Source organism: Astatotilapia calliptera, chromosome 17 (assembly GCF_964374335.1).
Source record: "Astatotilapia calliptera chromosome 17, fAstCal68.1, whole genome shotgun sequence".
Lineage (NCBI taxonomy): Eukaryota > Metazoa > Chordata > Actinopteri > Cichliformes > Cichlidae > Astatotilapia > Astatotilapia calliptera.
In genome coordinates, this window is record NC_137438.1 from 37845596 (window position 1) to 37855100 (window position 9505).

A 9505-nucleotide genomic window follows, 5' to 3' on the forward strand; every position below is an offset into this window, starting at 1 on the left:
TGCAGCGAAAGCCCAGGCAGTGGAAGTCCAAGCTGATTTGCTGTTGGACAGTTCAGTTAAGATGAAGAGACTCCAAAATGTGCTGTCATCACGCACATGCTTTCTTTGGCTTTATTGACAGTGAGTGGGAGACCAAAATTGTGGACTCTTGTCAGCGCTGAGGATGAATTTTCTGGTTTATGGGCAGATTCTGTGCTGCAGGACTGACAGCCTGACTATGAATTCAGATGGGGGCGTAGAGGCTCTCAAAAAAGCAAAAAGTAAATGAACTGTCACGAATCTACCACAGTTGGGCTTTATGAGCAGTATTTTTCAGTCACTAATTACAGTATGATCTTTATCAAATCAACTAATGTTCCTATTTTCGGCACCACCACAGAATCACAAACCAGCACAAGGTCTGGCAGCTTCTCCCTGAATATCGCCAAAATTTCTCTCTCAGAAATGTGCCTTCCCTTGGCAGCAAGTCCTTGTTTCGTCCTCGGTGTGCACCGTCTCTCAGCTTCACAAGGAGATTTTGAACTTTAATAACGAACAAGCAGAGCATACAACAAAGTATGACACATTTGTTATAAAGTTATTAGTGCCGTGGGCTGGGAGAAAGAAAGATTATGCTGGAGTTTGTTGTTTATATAGAAACAAACTTTTCTTTTTTCCCAGATAAAGGTTTTTTTTCAGTGCATAATATACGTATATATTCCAGTACAAAGTTTTATCTTTGTGTTTATCTTGTGCCATAGAACAAGATGCACTCCCCCAATATTATACGTTTGTACAATTTTTAACTAACTGTCCCTTCTTTATTTAAACTGTTTTTGTTTCCATTTTAGAGACACACATTGTCTTGAACACAGACAGTCCTTTCCACCCAAGCTGAATGGAAGTGCAGACAAAACCCAAACAACAACAATATGTAGTTATGAAACTTAAAGAAGTCCAGTTGAGTTCTTTCCAGGCTTCCTGGCCAAATAGCAATAGAAATGTCTTTATTTAACTTAAAAGGAAGACAAGACATTATTCATTCACTGGGGTGAAGGGAGCTGTTAAGGCCACGGTCTGGAGATAGGTCCACTATAAGAGAGGAGAGCGGAGTTAATAATGCTGAACTAGACAACTTTTCACCTGGGCTAAAAGTGCGAGGCTCTACATTTCGAATTAGCTCTATAAACCAGGAAACTCTGTGAAACGACGTCACTTCCTTGTTACCCAGAACCAGAAGCCCGAAGGCATCAGCTGTCAGTTTGACACGAACATATTCTTTTCTTTCTTTTTATACAGTTATTACTTGCTAGAAGGCATCCAAAGCTGAAGAACCTAACACTAGTTTTGTCACGGTGGTTAGAGAGTAGACTCAGGCGCGGAGCTCAAAAATAATGACAGTGCATTTATTTACAGTGCAGCAAGGTGACAACAGTTCAAATGTGCGACAGTGGAGATAGTGCGTCCCTCCTTCCGTGTAAGCCCGTGCGTAGTAATGAGTGCCCGTCTCTCCTCCAGGTGCTTCCCTTGTGTCCGTGAATCCTCCGTCAATCCCTGGGTGAACACCAACACACGACAGCAGAATGAGTATGACGATCGGACAGCACTACAGTAACATTTAGCGACTCAACGACACTACCAGGCTTAGTGCAATACTCCAGCGCTGTCTGTCGCTCAGCCACACCATTAAGTAGTCCTGCTGAAGATGGAAGTTGATTGGCAGCAGCTGGTGGCTTGACTGTAGGTGTGGCAGGTCCGGGCGACAGCACCTCCGGGTTGAAGGTAGCCCGTTGCTAGGCTACCCCCCAACACATCACAGCGGAGCCGGAGGGGAAGACAGAGCGACAGGAGAGACACATACACACGCACACAGAAATACACATACACACACCGGCAGGTCGGCAGGTCGACCGGTCAGGGCACCGTCAGATCCTGACAAGTTTGCTCAAGTTTGCTATACATTGGTGGCTCACTGATCCTGCCATCTACATCCAGATAACAAGGAAATGATGTATTTCACAGACCCTAATGATTGGCAGAGCTAACATTGCTAAGTTAGCTAACTTACTAACTGAGAAGATAAACAGAAACTTTGGCATATTAACAAAATATTTTGATATATATATATAACTTGAAATTTCAAGTTATGGATGCAGATTTTTTCTTTTTTTATGACAGAAACATAGGTGACTCCTGCGTGGAAGTAGGTGGCTGGTTTGTTGGGTTAAAGGCAGGTATGTGCTTGGAATGGAGTTGCTAGGACCAGGAGGAGAGAAGCATTAGAACACATGTGCAAGAAGATTGCAGGAGAAACATTGGAGAGCTCATTTACTATTCTGATAGAGCTGAGTGTCTGGTGAAGACTCAGGGGCCCATGCAGGTCCTTAAATACAGCTGATGAGTTCTGATGAGTCCTGATGGGAAACGGGTCAGAGCGGCTGTGGAGCAGGAATCCACACTCTGCCGCAGAGAGTGGAGGAAAACCAGTCCAACCACACCTGGTCTGTGGGTGCAAAAACATTTCCAGACCTTTCAGCCACCATCTTAGTGACTTTCATGGAGGTTATAGGCCTGGTGCTAGCTCCGAGTCATATCACATAAAATGAGTCCATGTTGAATGTTTTGGCCATTTTAAGTCTCATACAGAAGCAATATCTCCAGTGTTAAATTAACACCAGAGAGTGTCTATATGGGTCCACTCCTCTGAGTGTTAACCTCCTAAGATCTGAACTCTTCCACAGCAGCATTTTAAATTTCTCGTTGATATTTGCGCTGATTGGGACCTGATGAATGTACAAACAAAGAATCACAAGATTTTTTTTTTTTTTTTTACCCGATTCTTGTTTCTAAGAGAAATGAGAGCCACATATGATGATATTCGTTTTAAATTTTCATAAAACAGAGGCAGTATGTCCTCATAAGTGGATATCAGGCCCTTGTAGAGCAAAATTTAGTATATTGGTCTAAATAACCCAAAATGTGATGCTCACATACGTGGACGGCAGGTCCTAGGAGGTTAAATATAACACTTTTGAGTGTTAAATGAACACTTTTGACAGTGTTATATTTTTAAAAGTAAAAAGTAACCCAACACTGGAACATTTCTAGCATTTTGAGTTATTTTCCAGTGTTAGAAAATCAGCACTGCTCAGTGTTAGTCATTGTTAATCTTCAAAACTGACTAGATTACGTTTAAAAATATAACACTGTCAAAAGTGTTCATTTAACACTCAACAGTGTTGTATTTAACACTCAGAGGCGTGGACCCATATAGACACTCTCTAGTGTTAATTTAACACTGGAGATTTTGCTGTGTATTATTTTTAATCCGAGGAATCTGAAGATTATTCTTTGCTGAGACTTAGCTTGTTGGCTAATAACTAGTGACATGTTGTTAGCAATGAGCATATGGATTCACAGCCAGATTCACCCTTCTCTTGTCACAGCCAGTATCAAAGCATCAAGATGATCATCTCAAGGCTTCCTAACACTTCACAAATCAATGGGTGACATCATGGTAGCTACATCTACAGTGGGGCAAAAAAGTATTTAGTCAGCCACCGATTGTGCAAGTTCCCCCACCTAAAATGATGACAGAGGTCAGTAATTTGCACCAGAGGTACACTTCAACTGTGAGAGACAGAATGTGAAAAAAAAAAAATCCATGAATCCACATGGTAGGATTTGTAAAGAATTTATTCGTAAATCAGGGTGGAAAATAAGTATTTGGTCAATAACAAAAATACAACTCAATACTTTGTAACATAACCATTGTTGGCAATAACAGAGGTCAAACGTTTACTATAGGTCTTTACCAGGTTTGCACACACAGTAGCTGGTATTTTGGCCCATTCCTCCATGCAGATCTTCTCGAGAGCAGTGATGTTTTGGGGCTGTCGCCGAGCAACACGGACTTTCAACTCCCGCCACAGATTTTCTATGGGGTTGAGGTCTGGAGACTGGCTAGGCCACTCCAGGACTTTCAAATGCTTCTTACGGAGCCATTCCTTTGTTGCCCGGGCGGTGTGTTTTGGATCATTGTCATGTTGGAAGACCCAGCCTCGTTTCATCTTCAAAGTTCTCACTGATGGAAGGAGGTTTTGGCTCAAAATCTCACGATACATGGCCCCATTCATTCTGTCCTTAACACGGATCAGTCGTCCTGTCCCCTTGGCAGAAAAACAGCCCCATAGCATGATGTTTCCACCCCCATGCTTCACAGTAGGTATGGTGTTCTTGGGATGCAACTCAGTATTCTTCTTCCTCCAAACACGACGAGTTGAGTTTATACCAAAAAGTTCTACTTTGGTTTCATCTGACCACATGACATTCTCCCAATCCTCTGCTGTATCATCCATGTGCTCTCTGGCAAACTTCAGACGGGCCTGGACATGCACTGGCTTCAGCAGCGGAACACGTCTGGCACTGCGGGATTTGATTCCCTGCCGTTGTAGTGTGTTACTGATGGTGACCTTTGTTACTTTGGTCCCAGCTCTCTGCAGGTCATTCACCAGGTCCCCCCGTGTGGTTCTGGGATCTTTGCTCTCTAATCTCATGATCATTTTGACCCCACGGGATGAGATCTTGCGTGGAGCCCCAGATCGAGGGAGATTATCAGTGGTCTTGTATGTCTTCCATTTTCTGATGATTGCTCCCACAGTTGATTTTTTCACACCAAGCTGCTTGCCTATTGTAGATTCACTCTTCCCAGTCTGGTGCAGGTCTACAATACTTTTCCTGGTGTCCTTCGAAAGCTCTTTGGTCTTGGCCATGGCGGAGTTTGGAGTCTGACTGTTTGAGGCTGTGGACAGGGGTCTTTTATACAGATGATGAGTTCAAACAGGTGCCATTCATACAGGTAACGAGTGGGGGACAGAAAAGCTTCTTACAGAAGACGTTACAGGTCTGTGAGAGCCAGAGATTTTCCTTGTTTGAGCTGACCAAATACTTATTTTCCACCCTGATTTACGAATAAATTCTTTACAAATCCTACCATGTGGATTCATGGATTTTTTTTTCACATTCTGTCTCTCACAGTTGAAGTGTACCTCTGGTGCAAATTACTGACCTCTGTCATCATTTTAAGTGGGGGAACTTGCACAATCGGTGGCTGACTAAATACTTTTTTGCCCCACTGTATCTTTTATACTGTCTACAGAGCTAATAGCTCCTTTACCACCTAAGACTTTACATGCAATATATTTGAACAGCTTCCTCTTCAATACCTCTTGAATGTGATGGGGGTGAAAAAATCTCTCCGCATCTGAATCCGAGTAACTCAGAATTGTGTAATAAAATAAATATGTAACCATATTACATTTTTTCTGTTCTTGTAGTGAGTGACTGGTGGACAGAACAGGGAGTCTTGGCTGGATTACCTGGATGTTCACTGGCTGCACTGGAAGCCACAAAAAGAAAAACGTAAGGAAAGAAAATCAAAACGATTCAAATCAAAACTTAGAAACAGAAATGATCTGAAAACTGGAACAAAATCAGGAAGACAGCCCAGCAACACTTGCTGACAGTATAATAAAATTAATGTTAATATTGAAAGAGATGGTAAAGTAGGACACGCAGAAGCTGGCGGGACACACACCAGGAAGTGTAGCGAGCAAACAGCATAACAAATAAGACCAGAAACAACAAGGACACCATGAGCACCCGATTAAGCATAAACTATCTGCTGACGCTGAAGCGACGGGGGAAACAGAACAATCTCGACAGGTTTTGGCAGCGGAAATTCTTTTTTTTTTCAAATGCACTGACTCTGCAGCTCACAAGACTTCTTCAAAACTCCATCAAACCTCTTTTTAGCGCCGTAACAATCAATCACAGGTGTTGGAGCAAACGGGGGTTGATAGTTTTGTTTTCAGTATTTTACCACCTGATCCACGGACCTCAGAGGCTGACCGGTGGATTTAAAAAAAAATAATATATCATTTTATTTTAGACTATAGTGATAAAGACACACAGCTGGGAATAAATCACAGTGGAGACAGTGACTGTGTTTTTTGGGAAAAAAACAAAAACGTCCTGACACACATAGAAGGAAGAAGGAGGCGTAAATAAGAAAAAAAAAGTCAACAAACAGAAACAATAGATGACATAGACTTTTGTCTTCGCTTCACGCTGGGATATCATTAATCACATCCTTCAGCTCAGCTGTGCTGAGATTATTTGCCAGAGTTGGGCAGAAGTAGGCCACCAGTTTCTGTATTTAATTACAATCAAACTGCTGATGTTCAAAATATTATACTGTAAGTCGCAGCAGTTTCTCTGATGCCTGATTCTAACTTTAATTCATTTCTCAACGTGACCTTGAAAAGACACCCTGACCTAACAAAACCTTAACTCCAATTATTGTTCTTCGCAATGCTAGCAGAACATCTCGATCTTAATTGGGAGCCTCTGTACAAACACTGAAGAACATGAAGCTCTGAGCTGCCTGTCATATAATTAGAGCGGTGTGCTCTGAGGGGACGTCACGACGGGATATTTGAAACTACGGGAAGAGTTCACTTCAGGCTCAGGTGCCAGCACGTCTCCTGCCCTTTCCCCATCGCTCCTCTGCACCTCTCAGCTTGCTAAAACCCATCCGGCTTCACTTAACGTCACTTCGCATCATCGTGGGGTTTCCTGACCGGACGCTTTTTGCATGAATTCAAAATGTTCTTTTATACTGATGGTATGCAAACAGAGGTTTGAGCAGGAGATGATGATACACTTTAATCACAGAGTTGTGATTTTCTTTCTGAGGAGCAGGCCTCGTTCTGACCTATAGCTCTGTGGGCTGCTATACTTGGGCATATCCTGTCTACGGGGGCAAGGTTACCCAGAATTCATGCAGCAGCAGGGTGTATCTTTCATGCCATGACGTGAGGTAAAAAGGTCACCTGTCTGGGCACCTGGTCAGACTGCGGATGAACACACACGCACACACACACAGGCTCTTTCTAGTTTCATGAAGTGAAGCAGCACTGGATGCTTGTGATTTATCACACGCCTGTTTTATTTTCATTCCTGAGTAAAGCAGCTGTAGTTGTTTATTTTAAAAAATCCTTTTGACTTCAATCAGTTGCAGTAAGTATTTAATAAAAGGCCAGAAATCTTTTTATTCTTGTCTTCAACTTTCATCAACTAGTAATAGGTTGATTTCAAATTTCACCCTTTTGCAGATTCAACAACCAATTTAGTATTTCACACCTGCTGGAGCGTAAAGATGCTACGAGGGTGAAGTAAGCAGATTTAACTGGCAAAGAGGAAGAAACTCTAAAGGCAAAACTTTCAGAAAGATGAGAGAAGCTTATCAGACTGTATCTGAAGATTATTAACAAACACAAAAAGATGACACTGACAACACACAGTTCCATGTGCAAATTTTCTTTAGTTGAAAAGATTTTGTGATATTATAAAACGATTGCTTTGTAACTTAAATCACAGACTCAGAGATGCATGATGGATGCATGAGATGGAAAAAGTTGCAGTTCTTCAATTGGCCATCACTGGTAGTGAGCTGTTGTTATGGTCCATGCTGGCTGGTTGGTCGGTTGGTTTGAGTTTGGGTTCCCGCTTTACCGTTCAGATCAGCTGTTTCCCATCAGAGTCAACAGTCTCCTGTTTCTGACTCCCCCTATTTTCGGTGTCTTCCTCTTGAATTACTCAAATTTACCTCCTTCTATGACTCTGATTCCTCTCTTCTGGTAAACCTACCCACCAGCCTGCCTGCCCTCCTGGAATCCATCTAGTCCAAAAACGAGTGGACCAGCCACTCTCCTCCACTAAGGACCACTCTCCGAGGAAGTCTCTCAGTCAGCTCATATTCTAACTGCGGACACAATTTGACCAGCTTAGTTTCACTAAACCCACTCTCGTCTCTCCTAGTGGATCCGTCTCCCGGCCATAACCAAGACAACTCTCTTCACTCAAGTGAAGAAGTTCAGCCCTGCTTTCCCTTTGAGCTACATGGAGAACTCAAAACTGCTATTGCTGTTCAGATTTTGTCTGTACTTGAGTCTTGATGTCCAATAAAGACCACGTGGTTTTTATTGTACATCAAGACTGGAAGGAGGACCAATAAACACCTTGATCCATGGTCCCCCCACCACGCAGGCTAGCATTCAAATGTGGTCACTTCTTGCTAAAATATATTTTCAATGTACAAAGTGACTCTGAAGCAGTGAGTAAGTGTGACTAATGTGCTTCAGTACATTTGTGCTTTAAGATATGATTACAAAAGGAAACCAGCCAATCACAGAACATTTCCAATTTTCAAGTTGATCTTGCATTTTTTGACAAAAATTAAACATTTTTGTCAAAAAATGCAAGATCATTGAAACTACATGATAAATGTGTAAAGGTACAGAAAAAGCTTTGTTAGTTCATTGACCAAACTGTCCCGTAATTACAAAATATAAAGGTGTTGTTAATTCAAAGAAATTGTCCTTTTCTTCTCTAAACTCACTGTTCAATTATTTATTAGAAAAACAGGAACTTTCTGTCATTTAATTGTTTACCTACAACTTAATTAATTTTGTGCAGTATGAATGAAGGCTTCTTTTTCAATAAGAAGAGCTGCTAAACTTAAGAAAATACAGCTAAAAGTTCAAAATCAGAGTGGAGTCTTTGCCAGAGAGATTCTGTGATTGTTAATTTAAACACACCTCGTCTTTTTTCATCTTATAAAAATGCTCTTTCTTGTCTCTTTGCATAGAGTGAGCATTACTTCTTGCAGCAGCACTGAAAGTAGTTACTGCATCTAAATCACGAGCATAATTACTGGGCTGGTGTCCAGCAAGTAGTCCTGAGAGGAGGAATAACATCAAAGCTAAAGCTTAAGGTAAGCTCAGTCTGTGGGGAAAAAAACGACTTCAAGGACAAATGTTGGCACGGGACTCGTACTCGCGAGGAGCACCATCAATACACTTCCCGTCTCAACAAGAATTGAATTTGCAGTTTAAGTGCATCTCTTTGCTAATCATATAGCCCTAATTGGCAAAAGTAGAAGCCATTTCTCTGTAATGAACACCTCTCTGCTCGTTATATAGAGAACAATAGTGTGTAAAAATAAATCACTTTCACTGTGCTCTCCAAATTACCTCGCAGCACTTTCCATCTTCCACAGCCTACAGCAGGTTCTAATGGCAGAGTCGCCGCGGTGCTGCTTCACGAGGTCAGATGGCATCAATGACTTTCTTCTCTCAAGTTTACACTCTGAGAGGAGCACCAATCTTTGCTTGAACCTTTCTGCCTTTCATGGATCTGACATGGCCTCCCTACAGACTGGTTCACACTCTACTTGGCTCAGAGAGGCCAGCTGTGGAGCGTTTGGTGCTGGTGGGAAAACTTCACCCACAGTCTGTTAAACGTGAAGGCAGTGTAAGAGCTCATTCAAAGGGTAAAATACTGACAAATACATCACACAATCCACCATTATTTGGATTCTGAATACCATAAAGTGTTTAATAAAGACCACCTGTCATAAAAACAAGACAGCTCTAATATTTTAGAACAGGGGTCTCCAATCCCA

The 9505-nt window shown here is 41.9% G+C and overlaps 1 long non-coding RNA gene across 1 annotated transcript; it reads right to left on the minus strand.

Moving 5' to 3' along the window:
- Window positions 1–1364: 1364 nt before the first annotated feature.
- LOC145421258 (uncharacterized) lies at window positions 1365–1794 on the minus strand. The gene is made up of 2 exons (XR_013902591.1): window positions 1619–1794; window positions 1365–1533 (listed from the first exon to the last, which is right to left on the minus strand). It is a non-coding gene; the product is annotated as an uncharacterized LOC145421258 (long non-coding RNA).
- Window positions 1795–9505: the final 7711 nt, after the last annotated feature.